The sequence below is a fragment of the Pteropus medius genome, unplaced genomic scaffold (genome assembly GCF_902729225.1).
Source record: "Pteropus medius unplaced genomic scaffold, Ma_sr-lr_union100, whole genome shotgun sequence".
NCBI lineage: Eukaryota > Metazoa > Chordata > Mammalia > Chiroptera > Pteropodidae > Pteropus > Pteropus medius.
The window spans coordinates 360,263-382,993 of NW_024340700.1; the positions used below are offsets into that span (position 1 = coordinate 360,263).

At 34.2% G+C, this 22,731-nt stretch overlaps 1 protein-coding gene across 1 annotated transcript in view; it reads right to left on the minus strand.

The window, feature by feature from the left end:
* THEMIS (thymocyte selection associated) overlaps window positions 1–22,731 on the minus strand; it is a 162,702-nt gene that overhangs the window by 54,613 nt on the left and 85,358 nt on the right. The gene's annotated exons all lie outside the window — the stretch shown is intronic.

Sequence of the window (22,731 nt, forward strand, 5' to 3'; positions counted from 1 at the left end):
CCATAAATTGGGTTGCTCTCCAGAATTTTGTTCGGTAAGTATATACCTAAACTAAGTGTAGAAATCTCAAAACATTCTCTATGCTGGAGGAATTATTGAAAGTGAAAAATAGTCATATGTAAATATTATGTATCATCTATCATCTATCTATATAGGCCAGGGCTCAGAAGCAGCAAATCAGTTGGCACTATCTAACAAATAGAAGCAAATATGTAAAAAAGGTGCTTTGTGATAATTTTCTCTATAATGCAAGATATAGTGGTGGATATATGTAGAATCATCCATTTCTATTCTTTTACTGTCAATCTGAGTTTTTGTATTTAAAATATATTTTCTATAGACAACATATAGTTGAATTTTTATTTTTTATTGTTTGTCAATTTCTGCCTTTTACTATAGTGTTTATGCAATTACATTTAATGTGACTATGGATGCCACCTCTTTCTAAGAATCTAATTATCAGATGAACTTTGAAAATTTCTCACATGTCTAACCTTTTTAAATTTACCAGTCCTTTTATACAAAACAGGAAGAAAATTAAATGTATGCCAAGACAGTGATCCTTTTTGTCATATAGAAACCATTTGTTCTTTAAAAAGAAATCACCAGAGCATGAAGTTTCATTATCGATATTGTACAAAGCATGAAATTTGCATTTTATTTTTAGTAAGTTACAGGGAACAGTACTTCAGCTAGCCAGATTACTTTATTTGTCTTTTTTTCTCCCCCACCCAGATTTATGAAGGCATAATTGGCATACAAAAATTTCACATAATTAATGTGTACAATTTGATCAGTTCAACATATGTATACACTCATGTTACCACTACCACACTCAAGATAATAAACATATTCCTCATCTCCCAAAGCTTTCTGTGTCCTTTGTTTGTTGTTGTTTTGTGATAGGAACACTTAACATGATATCTACCTTCTTGATAAATTCTTAAGTGCCCAATACCTTAAACATAAGCACTATGCTATACGTTCTGGAACTCACTCATCTTGTATAACTATATGTTATACCTTTGAACAATTCCCTATACTCCCCTGCATCTATCACGTGGTAACCACTCTTTTATTGTGTACTTCAATACATTGACTATTTTAGATAACTCATGTAAGAGGACTCATGCAGTATTTGTCTTTCTGTGACTGAGTTATTTCACTTAGCATAATGTCTTTCAAGTTCACTCATGTTGTCTCAAGTTTGTAAGATTTCCTCCTTTCTAAAGGCTGAATAATATTCCATTGTATGTATATATTTGTTTTAAGTATTTTTTCTGTAAGCATCTTTGCCATAAACATCTTTGCTGCAAATTGTTGCCAGAACCATTTTTGCTGCACATCCAATTGGCCACAAGGCAATTTCATCATGAAAGAAAAATAACCACAACGAGAACGAGGGTCATTTAAAAGGATATAATGAAACATGAGGAATCAATAACAAAATCAAAAAGAACTTTATTGTGAAGACTGAAGATACATCATTTGAAGCCTTTTGTTCAAAGTATTACTCATTTCTTTTTGTGCTTGTTAATTAGTTCCTTCATTTGGCATTGCACTTTTTCTTTTTCACTATGGTTCCTTCCTTCATTAAGAGAGGTATCAGTTTCCAAATAAAGAATAGATAATTGATGCTCTCGAAGACTGTAGGGAATCAGTAGTCACCTGTCATATAATTGCCATAGCTTGGTAAACTTTTGTTTCGATGGGTGGGAGGGATGACTGTTCACCAAATGATTTGCAAACTGATATGTTATGCAATCTGGCTTGACATGTAGCTTTGCAATGTGGTTTTATATGTAATTGTTATAATCCACTATTTTAAGACCACCATGTCTACTTGTCATTGTATAGACAATTATAAAGGCTAGGTGAGATATATATGTATATATATGGAGTAACTGCAAGAACTTTAAATTAAAAAATGAATTTTTTAAAAAAATTAAAAAAATAAAACTGAACGGACAACTAACTTAAATACATTGTCTGCCAAATGTAAACCAAACTACTAACTAGTTATTTTATCTTTTATGGCAAAACTATTTTATGACCGATTAGTTGTACAGTCAAAATATTTGCAGTGAAAATGCTTGTGACAAAGATGTTTATTGAAAAAATGCTTACAGTGAAAATACCTGACACAGTATATTTTACATCCACTATATCCATTCATCTGTTGATGGACATTTAGATCCTTTCTATATCTTGGTTACTGAGAATAATGCTGCAACAAACAAGAGAGTGCAGGTATCTCTTCAATATCCTGATTTCAATTATTTTGGATATATACCGAGAAGTGAGATTGCTGGTAGTTCCAGTTTTAAGTTTTTGAGGAACTTTCACACTGTTTTCCATAGTGGCTGCACCACTTCACATTCCCACCACAATATACAAGGATTATAATTTCCCCACAACCTCAACACTTGTAATCTTTTTTTTTTAAAAAAAGTAGTCATAGTACTTAACTCATAGTACTTAACTGAAACTTAACAGCTATAGGCTGATACCTTGTGATTTTGATTGGCATTTCCATGATTAGACATACTGAGCACCTTTTCATATAACTATTGACCATTTGTATGTCTATTCTAGTTCTTTACCATTTTTTTAGTCAGATCATTTGTTTTTTCACTATTGAGGTATAGTAGTTTTTTGTGCATTTTGGAAATTAACCTCTTATTGAATAAATGGTTTGAAAATATTTTCTCCCATGTCATAGGTTGCCTTTTCGTTATGTTGATAGATTCCTTTTCTGTGAAGATGCTTTTTAGTTTCATGTAGTCACCCTTATATATGTTTCTTCTTTGACTTTGGTATCATACCTAAGAAATAGCTGCCAAGACCAATGTTAAGAAGTTTTTCCTATACGCTTTCTTTTAGGAGTTTCATGGTTTCACATCTTGCATTTGTCTTAATCCATTTTGAGTTAATTTTTCTGTATGGTGTAAGATAAGAGTCCAATTTCATTCTTTTGCACGTGGACATCCAGTTTTCCCAGAACCATTTATTGAAGAGTGAGAACACTTGCCTTCCTTCAGATCTTAAAAGAAAAGCTTTCAGTTTTTATCCCTGAATATGATGTTAACTGTGGGCTTTTCAAATGTGACATTTATTGTGTTGAGAAAAGTTTTATACTTAATTTGTTGAGATATTTTATCATAAAAGAATGTTGAATATTGCCAATGCTTTTTCTGTCTCTATTGAGATGCTCATGAGATTTTTTTTTTATTCTGTTAGTGTGTTGTATCACACTGATTTAATTGCATATGGAACCATTTTTTCATTCAGGGGTAAATCCCACTTGGCCATGGTGTATGATTCTTTTAATGTGCTGTTGAATTTGGTGTGTTAATATTTTGTTGATATTTGCATCCATGTTCAACTGAAATTTTGGTCTGTAATTTTTTTCTCATGGTGTCCAAAATCAACAGTAGGTACGGTGGACTAAAAACTTCTGAAACTTCAGTTATCCATAAAAATCAACAGAATCAAAATTTTCAGAACTCCGAAATTAACTAAATATTTGCAATAATCCAAGAAGCTTTTATTCAAGTTTAATTTTTATGAGAATACTGATTTTGCAGTATCTTAACTTGTTTTAGTCCTATTCCCTTTCCCTAGTGCTGTAGTCACCTTGAAAACCAGCAGCTTTGAGAACACGGGAGATCAGAAAATCAGCAACCAGGGTTTGGAGCACCTCAAAAAAAAGTATGGATGTTCCTTAAAACAATTAGAAGCAGAACTACCATATGATCCAGCAATCTCACTTCTAGGTATTTATCCAAAAGAATTAAATCAGGATCTTGAAGAGATATTTGTACTCTCATAGATATTACAACACTATTCACAATAGCCAAGATGTGGAAGCAAGCTAAAGGTTTATTGACAGATGGACAAAGAAAATGTAGTATATACACACAGTAGAATGCTATTCAGCTTTAAAAAAGAGAAATTCTGCAGCATGGAACAACATGGATGAATATGGAGGACAAAATGGTAAATGAAATCAGCTAATCATAGAAAAACAGATACTGCATGATTCTATTTATATGAAGTGTCTAAAGTAGTTAAATTCATAGAATCAAAAAATGAAATGTTGGTTGCCAGTGGCTGAAAGGAGAGAAAAATGGGAATTACAAATCAATAGGCATAAAGTTTCAATTAAGTACTATTAGTAAGTTCTAGAGATCCACCGTGCAACACTGTACCTGTATTCAACAATACAGTTTTGTACACTTAAACTTTATTAAGAGGGTAGATATCTTAACTACTCTTACCACAATAAAACAATTTTTAGAAAGTCTCATTCTCAGAGTATTACCACAATTACACCAATCTGGTAGCTCCCTCAAAAACCCCCTTTTTAAGATTTGTTATTACTTGACCAACTTTGCACATTCTCTGGGGACAGCCCCGTCACTAGTACATTTATTGAAAACAATCATCTTCCTGAAGCTGCAGTACCAGTTGTGGCAATCAAAATGAAGATATCAGATTATCGCTTCCATATTCTCAATCTCATTAACTTTCTTGTTTCATTTAACTTTGGCTCTCTCCAGCATATTTATTTTAGTAGCAACAGCAACTATACCACTACACACACACACACACACACACACACACACACACACACACACACACACACCATACATACCACGTCACCTCCTTTTAGCCAGAAGGCAAAATTCTTGCATATCTACTCATAAAGATAAAAAGCCTCAGAAATCACCAATACACTGAGTATGCCATCATGACACACTACTGCACTTAGGTCACCATGTTTTTTGTATGACATCACCCTTAAGCTTAGTACATTTCAAACTCATCGCCAACACCAGGGAAAAGCTTTCATTTATCTGTCTCAACAGTCCTGTAAGTATGTGTGTGTGAAGAACTTTATATTTATACACACATTATTTCTGGGATCTGTGTTTTGAATATATCATAGAGACCAAATGACATACAGAGTATCTTTATGACTAATACCATAAAACAAATCTCATTTCTTTGCAGTACAAACATCAACATAACATGAATCTCATGAAGGGAAGACTTTGGTGTTCAATCTGATATTTGAAGGTTCTGAGACCATATTCTACTTATAAGATAAGAAGTCAGCATGCCACAGTGTCAGGTAGATAGGTAGATGATAGGTTGATAGATGATGATAGATAGATAGATAGATAGATAGATAGATAGATAGATAGATAGATAGAGATAGATAGATAGATAGATAGATAGATAGATAGATAGATAGATAGATATAATCTAATAGGAAACATAAAAGGCATCACTGTTAAAATTATCTTAGATAAATGGTATTGAAATAACTGGTCAGTTAGTTGAAAAACAAACGAGGATTTTTCACATACAGAGGGACTGTAGCACAGACTCTCAAAAATACAACACTTAAAGCTTTGACTGGCACATTGGTCCATCCTCCCCTCTGCAAAGGAATAGTCTTTTACTCTGGGATATAAGCAAATATCTGCAGGAGGGATAAGTCTCTAAATATCTCTGAAGCAATATACTATCTCTATCTTCCAGGATATGTTTGCTGTTCAATTATTTTTTAACCAAGTTTGTCAGTGGTCATTCCTCAGAAAGTTTGGACCACATGGTAATGTGAAAGCATTCACAGAGAATTGCCTTCCAATAATCAGATCTAGAGGTTGAGGGCAAATTTTCCTGATTCACTCTACAGCTTTTTATAATTGAAAAATAAAAGATTGGGAGACTAAAGTAAAGAGGAAAAAAGTAAAATGCTTTCTTCGGCATTATTGGCATTTACATTAAAGAAATCAATGATATTCATAATTATTGCTTTGGTCTGAACTGCCTGCACTTTTGAGAGTAATCATTTACTGGCAGTAACATGATACTAAAACATATTTTCTGGTTGTAGTATCCTATTTGAAAATAAGCTCTTCTATCGTTTTATTCCTGTATCTTTTCTTGAAAAGACACAACAATAATGATCATGCCAGCAGAGATTCTCCCTTTTTATTACTGAAAGGACAATAAATTTTTATATCATATAAATTCTGTTCAGACAAAGATATTTTACTTAATCCTCATTACCCTCTCCCCACTTGCCCAGAATATAACAAAATATTAAAGAAATAAAGTTGACTTTATTTACTTTGATGTAGTAAAAATATTTTCAAATAAATTTTAAAATCAGAACAAAAGTGGGTCTAATTTCTAGACCATACTTTAGAATCAAAGCTTTGGTGTCCTGAATATTACTCATGCTAATCATTTAAGACCCTCTTACAGCTATAGTAATTTTTTTAAAGCATAAATCAGATCACATTATATTTCTGTTCAAAACTCTTTGATGACTCCCTGTTTCAGTCATAGAAAAAAAACAGAGTCCTTTCCAGGGTCTATAATATCCTACATGGCCTGCTCATCCTGAGTAACAGTTATTTTTATTTGCTTTTTTTGATTTTGTTTTGCTCTATCTACATATTCCAACCAGTTGAGAGATGGTTTGCTAACAATTGAGTATGATTAGCAGATAGTTTAGAAATAAGTCCTAGAGTCATTTAGCTTTGCACTGAAACTAGATGAATTCTTACACAATATAAATATTTTTCTCAAGTATTGTGAAATTTTATTTATTCTCTTGCTCAACCCTAGACAAAGATTTACTGAGCATCATTTGAGGATAGTCATATGCTCATTCAGAACATTATATTTGTTATACAGAAGATCCCAGGTATAACAAAAGAGATAAAGTATGTACATCAAGATTACTATTAGTGAATAAAATAAGGGAAAAAAAAAAGGTTAAGGAATTCCATGGAAACTATGGTCTGGATTACTTGATTACTTGTTCCAAACTGGAAAATTCTCCTTAGTGAATGAGGAATATTCAGAAACTTAGATCTGTTCTATACCAGAGGAAGATAGAAGTAGAGAGACATTAATTTTATAAAGTTCAAAATAAAAAAGTTGGTAGCAATGCCGATATACAATCTAGGTATACTGGCTTAACACAGTCTTTGTTCACCAGGTTAGCACACAAAACTACTAGAGTCAGTGCAGATCCAATGAGGAAAATGGTACATATTACCTATTTCTCCAACACTGTGCTGGCAATGCTATTTTTATATAAAAAGAAAAGTATATTTGCTTCTTAACATATGTCACCGAAGTGCCTAATCACAACCCCTTTCACCTAGAGAAAATAGAGAAAATAACTTTATTTCAAATCATAAAATTTGCAAATAAAACAGAATAATCTAGCTATCCTTTAGGTAGGTCATGTTAATTTCCTTTTGATATGTTATGGTTTTTTTAGACATGTCTTAATTGTTTGGATTTTTTCTTTACAACCACCCCATGAGGAAAATGCTATTGCTCTGTTTTGCTAAAGATAAAAACAATAAACGTGGATTCCGTGCAAGGAACAATAGAGCAAAAAACCTGATAGAGATATTCATATACCATCTTTCCAGGAGGGGTCATGGAACCATAAGAAGTGCCTGGGCTATGGGCAGAAGAAAAAGGAGAAAAGTCTGCCCTGATACTGACTGCAAACCTGGACACCTTGGGCAAGTTACCTTAGCTATAAAATGGTAATGCTGATACCTATATCATAAGGTAAGTATTACAGGGTTTGAATGACATGAAGTACACAAAACTACTATGTATTACTATTATTATAGTTTCTGGGAAAGACATAACTTAAAGAATTTCTAATATATTTATCAATAACTGATGTTAGAAAAATTCTTAGAATCATTTTGGATTGTGTTTCTGGCTTTCTCAAAATACTTCTCATTTTGAACTATTCTCTGAAAATCCTATGTTGTCAATCAAATCTGAATTACTACTTAATTCTATAGACCACTCTTGAAGACTGATTACCTTTTAACCATGATTAGAGATTAAGTTTTCATAATAGGAAATAACAGTCTCTCAGAGTGGTCTGGCAGGGCTTTATAGAACAGCTTTAGTCAGGCTTTTATATTAACCATATTTCCTGTAGCTGCACAGACAATGAGAAATCCACTTCTGTGAGCAGAACCAATTATAACTGAACAGGTACACTTTTTCCCCAGACTGGTCATGATGTCAAATGTTTGATTAGAAAGGTCTTATGCTTTTAGCTAAATAGGGGTAAATTTCTTTCCATTTGCAAGAACAAGCTATTTCTGCCTTTCATTCCGTAGCCCCTTAGTACCTTAATGCTGTACCTCAATGCCAAATATACTCACAAATATAACACCCTTGAGATGGGGAAACAATATTGTTATGTTTGTTTGAAAACAAACTGAGTTAGCTTCAGGAAGGAATAGGCTGCACTACTACTCAGAATCAGATGCATTGTGTGATCTGGGAGAGAACAGGGACAAGTTATATATAAAGAGTAGGTTCCGGTGGGGGCAACATAGAGATGAAGTTGGTAGCCCTGGAAAGGAACCCCAAGAAAGGTAACAAATACAAAAAAAAATTTAAATGAAACAGATAGAAAAAATGATGGGAATATTAACCGAGTGACACAACAAATCAGGACTGAAATAAGGAATGGTAATTCAGGAAAAAGGCAGTTCCCAGAGAAGTAGAAAAGAAAAAACAGGAGCCATTTTCCTTCTAAATATAGGATTAAGAAGACAAAACAGATTATATATTAAATCAAGTGCTATAGACAAGAATGCCTCTTCAGGTGCCAAAGACAGAAACATAGGCAATGTCACCAGGAAACCACCATCTCCTCCAAATACCATAGCTCATTTCTGGATACTTCTTATTTCTTCTCTTAAAAATTCTTCAGCTCTAGCAAAGTAACCTGTTGATATTTCAAGGGACTCAAAGATTTTTAATTACTTTAACTCTTTACTGACTAGTGTATAGATACAGAATCATAGATTGGTAGAATATTTAGGCTCGAAGAAATAGTACTGATCATTTACTCTAACCTCATTTTATAGTCAAGGATGCTAAGAGTATCCCAGATCACATGACAAACTAATAGAGCCAGGACAAGAATTGTATTAAAAATAGGAAAAAATGTAAAGCATAAGAAATACTTTTGTCTTTGTACTCAAAACACATCTAGAACCAACTGTCTCTTATTACCTTCATTGCTGCCCTTGGTCCATAATGTATGACAATGTTCCACTAATTAGTTACCCTGTTTCCATTCTTGCTCCCCCACTCTCTAAGAGCAGCACAAAAGTCAGAATGAGCCCTTTATTCCCCAACTCAATCCTCCAGTCATTTCATGTCAAATGACGAATTAAGACAAAATCACAATGATCTATAGAGACCTACACAATCTACCTTCTCCATTTCCTTTATAATCTCACCCCCTTTTGTCTCCTTCATTCAATATATTCCAACCATTCTGGCCTATAAAATGATTCATGAGCATATAAAGCACATCCCTCCCTCAGGCTTTGTACCTTCTCTTTCTTCTGCCTGGAATACTTCCCCTCACTCTGCATAGTTCATCTTATTCATTCAAGTGTTTGGACAAGTGTTATCTTCTCAGTAAGGCATACCATGACCATCCTATTTAAAAATTATTCTACTTTTTCCTCATACTCTTAATTTTTCTTATCTTGCTCTATACATTTTTCATAGTAGTTATTATGTTTTAACATTCTATATCATTTACTCCCACTAGAATGTAACATTAAAGGGAGTGTCAAACAATTTACCAATGTGTTTTCCTACTAAAGTGTATGCAGCACCTAAAACAGTACCTAAAATATAATAATCAAGAAATATTTGCTGAATAAGAGATTTGACTAAAAGCAGATGATCACCATGTTAAAGGACATAATCTTTGGTTTCACTCAGATGAAAATGCACAAATCCTACACCAGAGAGAGTACCATGGCACTGAGTGTTTCTAACCCTGAAAGGAGGAATCTAATATGAATATATGCCAGAGTTTGAAGAAATGTCAGAAGTATATTAGAAATTGTTAGAAAGATACACATGAATTTAATGAGAAGACTTAAATAAATGGAATATCAAACCATTTACCAAGATGACAAAACCAAGTATCATAAAATTTATATTCTCCCAAAATAATATATAAGTTTAATATAATTTCAATCAAAAGCCCTACTACATGTTTTCACAGAAATTAATGAACTGGTTTAAAAGTTCATTTGAAAAAATAAGGAGCTGAGAATCTAAATAATTAATTGTGAGAAATATGTATCAATATTAAGACATTTTAGAAAATATTACATTGTGAGCTATGGATTTAAGACAAGTCAGGTAAATCAAAGAAATCAAGTAAAAAAAAATGAGAAACTGACTCTAAAACAGATGGGTAAAGAATGATAAGCACTGGAGAAATATATTAACCATTTGTTTTTTTAAAAAAAGTGGGGTTTTTTTTTTCATACAATATACAATATAAATTCCATATGAACTGAGGAATTAAATAAGAAAATAAATGATGACTGAAAAAAATTATAAGTTGATCTGATTTTTAAGGCTGGTCAGATTTTCTAAACTTAAAACTGTGTAACTAAATTATGAGAATGAGTATTTTGAATACATTAAATAATAATAGTTGTTATTACTATTACAAAAAATGGGCTGATGCTGATTGGAAAAGCATTGATTTTTGTGAAATGAAAGAACTTGAAGAGGATTAAAGATCAAGGATTAATCTATTAGTGTTAGGGTTTAGAAGTTTCACCTCCTATTCCTGGCTATTATCGCCAGACTTTCAGCAAATTTATTTTTACCAACTAGTGCATTGGTTTTTTTTTTAACTTTTTTTTATTAAGTTTATTGGGGTAACATTGGTTAATACAATTATATAATTTTCAGGTGTACATTATAATTTGACATCTGTTTATTCTATTGTATGTTTATCACCCAAAGTCCAGTTTCCTTCAGCTACCATATATTTGATCCCCTTTACCCATTTCACTCTCCCCCAAACCCCCTATACTTTAATGGTTCTTTAAAAAATCCAAGAGAATAAATTGAATTCATAGTTTGGGGCACTAAAGACCAGAACAATCTGATGCAGTTGGAACACCTGTATTGATTTGATAAATAAACATGAAGAGTGAAAAACAATAATAAAGAAGGAAGGAGAAAACTTTTGGAGGTGATAAATAGGTTTATGGCATCGACTATGTAGATAATTTCACGTGTGTATACTTATCACTAAACCCATGAAGTTATATATATTAATTGTGTATAGCTTTATGTATGTTAAAAATATAAAATAAAATAAAAATTTAGAAAAAGCAGTGAGGAGCAAGACAGCAAAGGAGACCAAAAGAGAAAATATAAAACTCCCACACAAACTTTTGGAAATAAGGGAGGAGGACATTGGAATGCTAAAAATTATGTGAAATTGAGGGCTTCTTTGATTTTATTTGGATATTAATAAAAACCTTGACACTGAAAGAATGACTGGAGATAACCGCATTGCACATACCCACACATACATACAGGAATATGCACATGAGTGTATACGTTGGTATATACATTTACGAACATATATACAAACATATATTTAAAAGCAAGTAATTGAGCAAGTTGGACTTGATAGGATACAAGCAGGATCCAACTTTATTCTTGTTCTCTTATAGCCCTTCAAATTTCTGTGAACTAGTAGTAGTTGTTCTAACTCTGCATATAGGGGAAATCCAAGTTTTCAGTGAACAAATAGTTCATAAAAATTCATGTTACATAATAGATATTTAAGTTCAGCCCAGTTTGGTATAATAACCAAAACTTAGAGGCCTTCTCTAACTTAAGTCTTCTCCTGGTAGTAGCGTAAGCCTTCTTGAAGCTTCCAAGTTTATAACAGAGAAAATGTGGTTGAAATCTTAATTATTAGCTCTCTCCATCTGCTTCCTCTTTTCACCAATCTTTCTTTAATATTTTTTCATCATAGGATCTAGGGAGAAAAGGAAATAAGGAGAAAGGATACACAGTCCTGTGTTTCTGATATCTCTGTAATTTAGATGTAGCAGATGTTAAAAGCTGACCTATCCCAACTGAGAACCACACTGTAACTTATTTGCCAAAGACTAGCCACTTACAACTATCACCCTCGGTTTCCAGACTTTAGGAAATATATTTCTTGGTCAAAGTCCCTTCTCCCTCTCAAGTTCATATCTTGTCTCTAGAGAACTAACATGTTTGTTCTGCCATTGATACAAGTGCAGTTTACTCTCAATACCACTTACCCCGGGAGGGCAGAATCTCCAGTCATAGCCTCTTAGCTTTAGACTTTGTAATGTGTGTCAAATGCCCATTCTTGTTTTCCTCAAACTCCCACAGCCCAATGTCAAGGCCCCCAAATGGATCATTTGATGGCCCTATCACATAACTTGAAGTCAGGGAGAAAAACCCAAATTCCTTTACCCATAGTGTTTAGGATAAAAAATTCACAGGATGCAAAATAATCTTTTCTCACCTTGCTGACTTCTTAACCTTTCTTTTCCTTGACCTGAGGTAAGGAGAAATGCCCTAGCACTTACTTAAATTAGATATTTTGCAGACTTTAAAATGCATGGACTGCAAAGGAATTTATTTAGAGAAAAATAAAATAAATTTTCTTTCTTCCTCCCTTCCTTCTTTTCTTTTTTCCTCCCTTCTTTTTTCCTCCCACAAACATTTATTGAGCAATTGTTCTGTATCAGGAACTTTAATGAAACATTAAGGAAGCAAATACAAATATATACTCCTAGGCCTAAAGAAGCACAGAGTTGAATTAATATGATAAATAAGTAAAAGAGCCATTATAACACTTTATAGTAAGTGTTGTAATAGCAGTTTGTAAGGCCTGTTGTGGAAACTCAATTTGGGAACACAACACAAACTGTGAGCGAGGGGCGTAGGGAGGGAGAGGAGCGCTAAGGAAATTTCCTTAGAACAGGTAACAACATAGAGCAATCCGGCTCTGTCCCACCCAGTGTATCCATGCTATGTATGCTCCCCACCCACTAGACCCTTGGTAACCATCTCAGTTATCACGGAGAGAGAGACCACATTCACAATAACATTTATTCCAGTGTGTTATTATAACGATTCCATTTTATTATTAGTTGTTGTTTTTAATCTTTTACTGTACCTAATTTATGAATTAAACTTTATGATAGGTGTATGTGTGTGGGGGGGTGTGGTGTGTGTGTGTGTGTGTGTGTGTGTGTGTGTGTGTGCGTGTGTGTGTGTATATATATATGAGAAAAATATAGTATATATAGGATTTGGCACTATTAATGGTTTTAGGTACCCACTGGGGTCTTGGAACTTATCCTTCCAGATAATGATGACTGGATATTTGCTGACACTTGAGTTGTCAATCTTAGCGATCCTTAGGAAATTAGCCAAGGAGAGAGGGGTCCACAATTATGTAAGCACCTGACGACTGAACCAGGTAAAAGATTGATGAGGTAACATGAAGACTGAGATCTGACCATTGGGAGAACATGGTATGACAGACAGGAAACCTAAGAAGCTGCTGTTGAAGATGTCTCATTCCCCATCTATAACGGAATGATTAAGAAGTGAACTAAACAACTGTGATCCCTGCGCTAAGAAACACAGGAATGACACAACTCTCTTGATATGACCCTGCTTGCTTCTCCCCGCTCATATTATTACTCTATGCTACAGCCATTATAAACCCCTATGCTGTTGCACTATCACCAACACATGATGTTCCTTCCTTGGATCACACTAAACGTCACTCTACATCTGACTGATTCTACTTGTCTAAACTTAGGTATTTCATCCTGGACTTCTAAATAGCCTTTTCTGAGATCAATCCAAAAATTTGATAAGGTATCCTAACAAACTGTCTCCCACATCTGTACTCTCCATTTAACAGCTCTATCCTCTCCAGTTATTATACTGCAGTTATCTGTTTTCCTGTGTCTAATCCATTAGACAGAAAGCCCCCTCAAGGTACAGACTATATTTCATTCACCTAATGTATCTCCAGTGCTTATCACAGAATATGGAACACAATTAAGGTTTTGTATCTATGAAACAAAAATAAGTATGAACAGTTGTAATAATAATAATAATAATAATAATAATAATAATAACATTTTAAAACAATTGTTGATATAAATAATTTAAAAGCATTTTATATACAATGTATAATGAGAGTGATATATAAAGAAATGCAAACTAATAGATTTTTAAATCTTTTCAGTTTTTTATTGCAATTATATAGTTCTAGTTTTCTTCCCTGTAGCAATATACTCTGAATTTTTCTTTGGTTTATTAAGAATGTGTCCATTATTCTGAGCTCTTTAACAAAGAGAAGAGATTGAGGATTAAGCTCTAAGGTACTCGAACATTTACAGTTAAGGAAGACCAGAGGAAGAACCAGTAAAAAAATTCGAAAAAAAATTCAACAACTATAGTATGAGGAAACAAGGAGTGCATGATGTTTCAGAAGACAAAGAAAGGATTTCAGAAAGTTGGAGGTGTCCAATTGTGTGATTTATTGCCTAGTGTTCAAATAATATGATATTGAGGACTGACCATAAAATTTGGCAATCTGAGTATCACTGGTAACCATGACACATTATACACCTCTGAGCCTTAATTATCTCCTCTGCAAAATAAGAATAGTAACAGTACCATTTCATGAAGCTCTGTGAAAAAATTAAATAAGATAATAATACATGTAAGCCCCTAGCATAATGCCAGTAACAGTGGTTTTTTAATTACGAAAGACCGAGACCAGTCTGTATCGTAGACCTTAGGATAGTTTATTGAAAATAGAATGCCTGAAAACCCTGTGAGAGAGAATTTGGCTGGAGAAGAATCTAGTATGAATGGAAAATGTGGAAATGATTACAGCTCAGGGAGAGAAGCTGGGACCAGAGACAATGAAGAGAATAGCTTGGGTAGGGCAATTCCCGTTCTTGGATAACAATTGAGAAAACACACCTCCCATGACTTTATGTTTTATCCTGTTTCATAAATGGTAATTGTATACTTTTTAAATATTAGTTAAGATTTGGAAAGCATTGGAATGCAACAAACTTCTGTTAAGGACAAACAAATATAGAGTTTAATTATCTAAATAAGCATAATTTCACAAATTAAAGTTATATTTTTATCTCTTATACCAGGGGAACGGATATTTCTTGATTTTTATATATTGTGTAACTCCATAATTTTACAATCAGCACTTTTCAATTTTGTGTCCACATAAATAATAATAGACGTTCTTATGGTCTTTAATATATAAATTTATTCTGTTCGGCTAATTTTTTAGTCAGTGGCATTCTGATTTATAGAATTTCATCTTATTTTTTTCTCTCCTCATCAGATTTAAAATCAGCTATGTAATTAGTTCATAATAAATGCTCATAATAAATGTATATCTTACAAAATAGCTAAAAGTAACATTCTATTAGAAGTGTATCTTGATAATTAAGAACTGGATAGAGGTTTTCTAAGACATTATGATCACATTGAAGTTAGCTTCTGGATGAAGTACAATAAAAAAAAAAGTTTAGTGCTGTAAAAGGTTGGCTGAGAGTTTGCCCTTAAATAATGCATTTATATGAATCGTTTCTATTTCTATGAATTTTTAGAGGGTTTATGTACCCTCTGGTCTCTTAAATTCAAAGTTCATTTTGACTTATACTTTCTATTTTTAAGATAATTTATTTTTCTTCTTAAGTTCTCTACTTTTCAAAATTTGAGAAGAAAATACTGATTTTTGAGAGCCTATTCTTATGCATTCTTTTATAACCATCTTATACTCATTTTCTATCTTAACATTTACCCAGAAAATTTGATTTGGGAAGCAAAGTATAAATGTTTTCATTTATGTACATCTGACATAAATGAAAACACCACCAAAAGATTTAAAGTAATGGTTGACTTGCAAGAAACTGGGGAGTTGTAGTAAAAGTTATTTGCTCAGATATATAGCTATGTCTTACCAATTTATTTCTAGGCAAGGTTTTTATTCTAAAACAAATTCAGAACTGATAAATGCAGTAATGGAAAACTTGGATAAATCAGTTTTGGGAACTGCAAAGCCAGTTGGAACTTAGCCCCTCTAGATTTCTCCAACTACTTCAGATTTTTTTAAATAATAATAATAAAAAAATAAAACTGAAGATAGTGAGCTCAAAGAACAGAACTTAATTATCTAGTGAGCCTACATTCAACTTAATGATTCTAAGCACTAAAATTCCTAAAGGGATTATAGAAAGTTGGTGATTCAAGTGCTTTCACTTTATACATACTGTGCATTAAACATTCCAAATTGCTGATTCTTCTGTTAAAACTGATAATTTCTAAACAGGGATTTCTAGGTTATGGCTATTTAAGAAAGTGAAAGCTATTCTAGCCTTCGTAAAAGCCAGAAATCTAATGTGAATGAATGTATTCCAAATTTTATTCGATACACTCCATATTTTGTCAACCCACTGAGAAAATATTATTTTTAATTCACATTTTTTTTTTTTTTTGCAGCTAAAGAGTGAAAATATGATAATCATATATTTGGTGGCATTTTAGTTCTTGACTCCACAGATGGGAGAGGGAGGTGAGGAACAGTATTAACTAAATGTTTTTCATCAGCCTCTCCTCACTCTTCCAGTGAGAACATTCTCAGTTGGTTGAAAGCTCAAAAGAGGCCAAAATTTTGGTTTATTCAAGTATTTCCAAGTAGAGGTATATTTCAATTATCTCACAATGGAAACAACGTTCTTTGGACATAAATTCTCTAGAGAGAATACATATTTTATTAGTAGTTCGATAACATCTTCATTTTTTTTTTTTTTCGGTCAAAATTCCTTTAAAATCAGGCAATGTTTTCAAATGTTTTAATTTCATCAATTCTTTTTTATTTAAAACTCATCTAAACCATTCTTTTGCTATCTAGCTACAAGCAATAATGTAGCATGTCATGCATAGAGTAAAACTTTAAAAGTTATGACTACTCTCCCACTTCTAGAAGTACAAAAAGAACCCATAAATATTCTGTATTTCCCAGTGGGCTCAGGTTTCTACCTCCAAGTAGTCAGTTCAAACTCTATATGATTTCCAATTCAGCACTTCATTTATTTGTTCCTTGCCCTCTCTTCCCATCTTTTTTACCTCTTCTTACTCTAGTTAGCTGTTTACAGGCTCATGTCATTTCCTGGACTATAAACCTCAGGCAACACAAAAACAATGGTGTATCAATTTGTATGTGTTTTGCCCTAAGAACTGCTCGAATACCTGCTGAAATATGTTAAGTTGTATCTCACAGTTAAAATTCATCAACATTTTAAAGAAAAATCATAAGTTCTTTTATTTTTCTTATTAATCAGATTGAAGGCCCCCATTTTTAGAGTATGTCCTTGTTCTGCCAGCTTTACTTTTGGTCTTTGAAAATTGCTAAAACATTAATTTTCCCTATTCTCAGGGAAATAGACTTATAGCTTCTATGTTAGACCAAGAGGACACACCAAGAGTAGATAGATAGCAGTTTGCAGAAATGCAGAGTTGGTTACAAATCCAAACACTCCAATGTCTATAAAGACATTGGCAGAATGTCTTTATGTCAAACACAAAAACAATAACAACAACAAGCCACATCATTTTTGTGTGTGAAACCTTCTAAATCCTAAAGATCAGGGGCCCCCAAATCCCAAGGCCACGGACCGTTACCAATCTGTGACCTGTTAGGAACCCGGCTGCACAGCAGGAGGTAAGCAGCGAGCAAGTGAGCGAAGTTTCATCTGTATTTGCAGGTGCTCCCCAGAGCTAGCATCACCGTCTAGGATCATCAGGCATTAGATTCTCATGGGAGCACCAGTTCCTGGTGCCAAAAAGGTTGGAGACTTCTGCTAGATGACAAATAAATCGATATAATACTATTCTCTAAAGATCTAGATTCAGTCCAGGATTTTGGATCACTTCAACCCTTTTCAGCCACCCTAACTGGCACACCAGATCAGAAGTAAGTCCTCGCTCCCAGCAGCAGCTGCTGAAGTGTTCTCTCCGCAGCTCCCAGAAACTATTGCTCTCCTTCTGCCTTTTGCAGCCTTCATTCCAATTCTGGTACAGGGTTTGTTTTCTGTTCAATTCACAGTATCTTGCCATAACTGCCTCCCTTGCTCTTGGCCTTAATGTCTCCTATGGGTGTCTTTGCCAGACAGAAATCTAGAAATTCTGGAAGCAAAGTGGACATTTGGGCAATAAATGGCCAAACAGAGTTAGTGAAATGCAAGATTTCTGGTCCCAGTTGCAGACTCTGAAGGAGTGAAATATCTCATCTTTCAACTAAAGATTTGTTTTTCTATCTGGTTATAGGCTCTTTCATCAGAATACAGAAGTTACGTTTTTCCTATGTGGCACTCAGAAGTCATAGCCATATATATTTTGACAGGCAAAAACTCCAGTGAGTATATTTTCTTTCAAGCTATCTGAAACTACTTTGACATAGAAACTAACTTTTAGGAAAGGAGAGTCTAGGCAACCACATTTCTATTTAAAACACAATTTCAGGCCCAGGCTTATTTATTTAATCATTTTATAACATCGTTTTAATCTGATAAAGAATCAGAATGCACAGATCTTAAAGATACTATTTCTACATTGTCATAAGCCTAAAAAGAATTTTAGGGGTCACTTGATATATTCTCATCTCTTTCTTTAGACCCCATACATCATTCTCTTAAACAGTTAGTTACCAAAGTAACAATAAAATCCTTCAATGTAAAACTTCATAGGCCTTGATATGTGTTGTCATCTTTGTTGATATCTCTATCCCCCTCTCACCTGCCCCCGCTCTTATCCACATTACAATTCTCAAATTTCTACTACAAATGTTTTATCCAATCATCTTAAAAGCATACATAGATAGAAAAGCTTTAATGCAGATATCACAAGTAACATACAAGAAATATATGGGAGGACGGCATTGTGATAATAAGAAATAGTTGTTTGCAAAACTTTTCAAATAGATTATGCAGAAACTGACAGAGCTTCCATTTATATTACAAAAAAAATATTCACCAAGCAGATTCCTATCTTTGTGGTAAAAAAAAAAAAAAAATTTGTTGAAAATGAGGTCAACAGGTCTGAACACAGATAAATTATAGTATCTTCTGACATTTTAAAGTGATTTCAGGGAAAATGTAGTTTTTCACCACACTAGATTTGATGGAACTAATTGTAAACAAAAAATCGTAGACCCTGCTGAACTGATTGATAAACTTTCAAACAAGCAGGAATCTCCTGACATCACTGACTTAGGGTTTCCTAGTTTCTGCTGTAACCTTTTTAGGGACAAGAAATCTGTTCCAACATATTAAACCCAAATTGTCCTCCCTTGACTCTCAACCAATGTTGTAATGAAAAATAATGTACTCTTTGCTACAGAGTGATTCTTAGAATGTATAAAATAACTAATATCATCTGGTACCAAGTCATTCAAGTTTAGACTATCACTCAGTTCCCTCAATAGGTCCTTAGATGAAAATGGTTTCTGGAACTTTTATCATCTTGAAGAAGGGCCCGGATGGGACCCCTGTCGTAGAGAGCCTCACAGAGTCCCTGGATTCACCTTTCTTTGCCCTATAGCTTAACAACAGATCGTCTTCTGCGGCCTGACCCAGAGCTTGGAACATCCCCTGCCATAGAAAGTTGCCCTGACTTATGATTAATGCCCTTATGCTTACTGATCACAATCTTTATGGTCTAGCATTCTTTCCAGACTGCTCACATCTTTGTTCCTTTTGCTAACACCACCAGAGAGGACCATGTTACCAGAGGGAAGGGTCCATGAAACACAACAGAAATGTCATGTAGCCCCTGGAATAATGCCTAGATTTTCCCTTAAATACCTAGACTGGACTGAGAAAGGAAGGCAATTTTTAAAGGTGTTAACCAGGTGTCTTCTCAGATCACCGGTGCCCTGACAATAAACGCTTATTCAAATAGCTCAACTCCTGTATCAACCTATTGGCTGAGCCCCACAGGCAGTACGAAGCCCAGACTTGGCTGCCATCCGGTTTCAGTCTTAACAAACAACTCAGCATCTTAACAAACATCGAACTTCAGTTAATCAATATTCTTTTGAAGTAGGACTCAGAACTAGATACTAGAATCTATATGGGGTCTGACCAGTGGAGAAGCAATTAGAAATTATTAAGTTGATTTGGAATTCCATATGTACAAATTTCATCAAAGACTTTATTAGTTTTATTTTAGTAGCTAAGAGATAATAGAAAATATATTTGTCTCTGCCTCCTGTTCCTGGTTCAGAGCTCCTAAAACCCTTGTTGTAATTTCCTAAGTAATAAGAGCACTAGGTACCCGATGCAGGATTCCTAAATCTTTTTGAATTTCCTGGATAGTAGAGGTGCCTTTTGTTCTATGGAGGTAACTCTGGGTGGGCCCTTGGATGTCTCTTGGATGGGGCTTGGTCACCAGAAATACCACGCCATCATTAGCAGTTTGGGATTTTTCAGCCCCACCGCCTCCCTCTAGTTTTCTAGAGAAGAAAGAGGGACTGAAAATGGAGTTAATAACTGATCATATCTATGTGAGAAAGTCTCCACAAAAATTCTCCAAAGTATGGAGTTTGGAGAGCTTCTAGGTTGGTGAAAACATTCACGGACGAGGAGAGTGGCACGTTCCAATTAGACTGGGGACAGAAGTTCCTGAGCTCAGGACCTTCCCTGACCTTGCCTTTCATATATCTCTTTATCTGACTGTTTATCTATATCCTTCATTATATCCTTTAATAAAATGACAAAGGTATTTCCCTGAATTCTGTGAGCTGCTCTAGCAAATTAATCAAATCCGAGGAGAGGATCAAGAAAACCTCTGATTTGTAGCCAAGTCAGTTAGAAGTTGTGGGTAACTTGGAGACTTACTGCTTGTGATTGACATATGAAGTGGAGTGGGGTCAGTCTTGCAAAACTAAGCCCTTAGCCTATAAGATAAGAGATAGTGTCAGAATTAAGTTGTAGTATACCCAGCTGGTGTCAAAGAATTGCTTGGTGTGAGAAAACAACCACACATCTGGTGTGAGAAGTGTTGTGAGTGCAGTAAAAGTGTGAGAGTAAAGGAAAAATGGAGGGGAAATATGGGAGAGTTTTCCAAAAGAGTAGCCTAGGTATAGCATTATTTTATGTGATCCAAAACCCTTCTCTTTTTAAATTGGAACCTAACAAAGAGATCATATTCTTTCCTAAAGATGAAACTATGAGATGCAGAAACTATCAGAAATATTGTGCCTTGTATGATTAAAACTAGCCTGTGAAAATAGATCAATGTGTGATGAAAAGTAAAGCCCAGTCTGGCTATAAACGAGATCCTGCTTCCAACTGTTCCCGGAGCTCAGTTGTACCCTTAGGTTCTCCATGGGTACATGAGCTAATAAATTCGTTTAAAAAAAGAAAAAAACAATAATAAAAAAAAAAGTAGCTACTTTGTCAACAAAACAAGTTCTAACTTAAGTATAGATTTTCCTATCTTAAGTTTTTACTTATTCCTCCCTCCCAACTTATGTCCTATATTAGCTTTCTATTGTCACCATAACATAAACTTGGTGTCTTAAACAGGACAACTTTATTATCTTAGAGTTCTGTTAAGTCAGGAATCTGACATGAGTCTCATTGGCTAAAATCAATATATGGGCACAGCTGAATTCTGATTCTGAACTTCTAGGAAGAAGATTTCCTTGTCTTTTCTAGCTTCTAGACACCATCTGCATGCCGTGGCTCAATGCTCCTTTCCTCTGTCTTCAAAGTCAGCAATGATACATTTCTCTGACAATTCTGTAGTCCCATATCTCTGACCCTGACCTCAACTGGAAAAGTTTCTTTTAATGACTCCTATGATTAAATTGGACCTACCTAGATAATCCAAAATAATCTCCTCATTTTATGGTCCTTAATTTTAAGTGCATGTGCAAAGTCTTGTTAAGGGTGGAAAATTTTCAAGTGAGCCAACTAGCTAAGTCAGCTACAGAGAAGAAATATCTTTAGATACCAGAAGTTGTCCTACTTGCTTGTGTGTGGTTTAGGAAGTGTATTGTATAAGATATAAAGAAGGCCAATGTCTGCTTCTGTAATCCATTTACTTGTTAATTAAGGGTGTTGTTCCGGGCAAAGATATGCTAACAGCCAACTTCCACTTCTGTAATCTGCTTGCTTGTTCAGGAGACCACCAGGATATGGTCTTAAGCTTTATCAGCTGCCTCCTCTGAAAGCTGGAGGCTGATCTCCTCTAGCCCTGCGTGATAATGACTCGGTCGCGGGCTGGCTAATAAAGGCTCATAATTAATCTCAATTGGTTCCGTGGGTCTCAGAATCATTCACACCATAACAGTCTCTTTTGCTATCCAATATGACATATTCACAGGTTCTGAAGGTTTAGGCATGAACACCTTGTGAAGGATTTGGGGGGTGGGCAAACAGGACATTGTTCTGCTTACCACTTCAAAAAAAAAACAGCATTCCATCTCTCATACCATTCAATTCAGTAATAAACATATATTAAACAGGAGAAACCAGATATCCTCACATTAATAGAAGCCTGTTAATCAACATTATTTGGGAAAAGTTGTTTAATTCAAAATGACTCCTTCAAAATTGTTTTTCTGGGAGGAAAATTTAGGCTGGTTTTATCTTCTTCTGAAGATGAGTTTGAAGATCCTAACTGGATTTCTCCAGCATATAATCAGAATGCAAACTTTGAAATTTAGAATTAAAAGGAGTTCCATACCCACATACTGGAAGCCTGAGG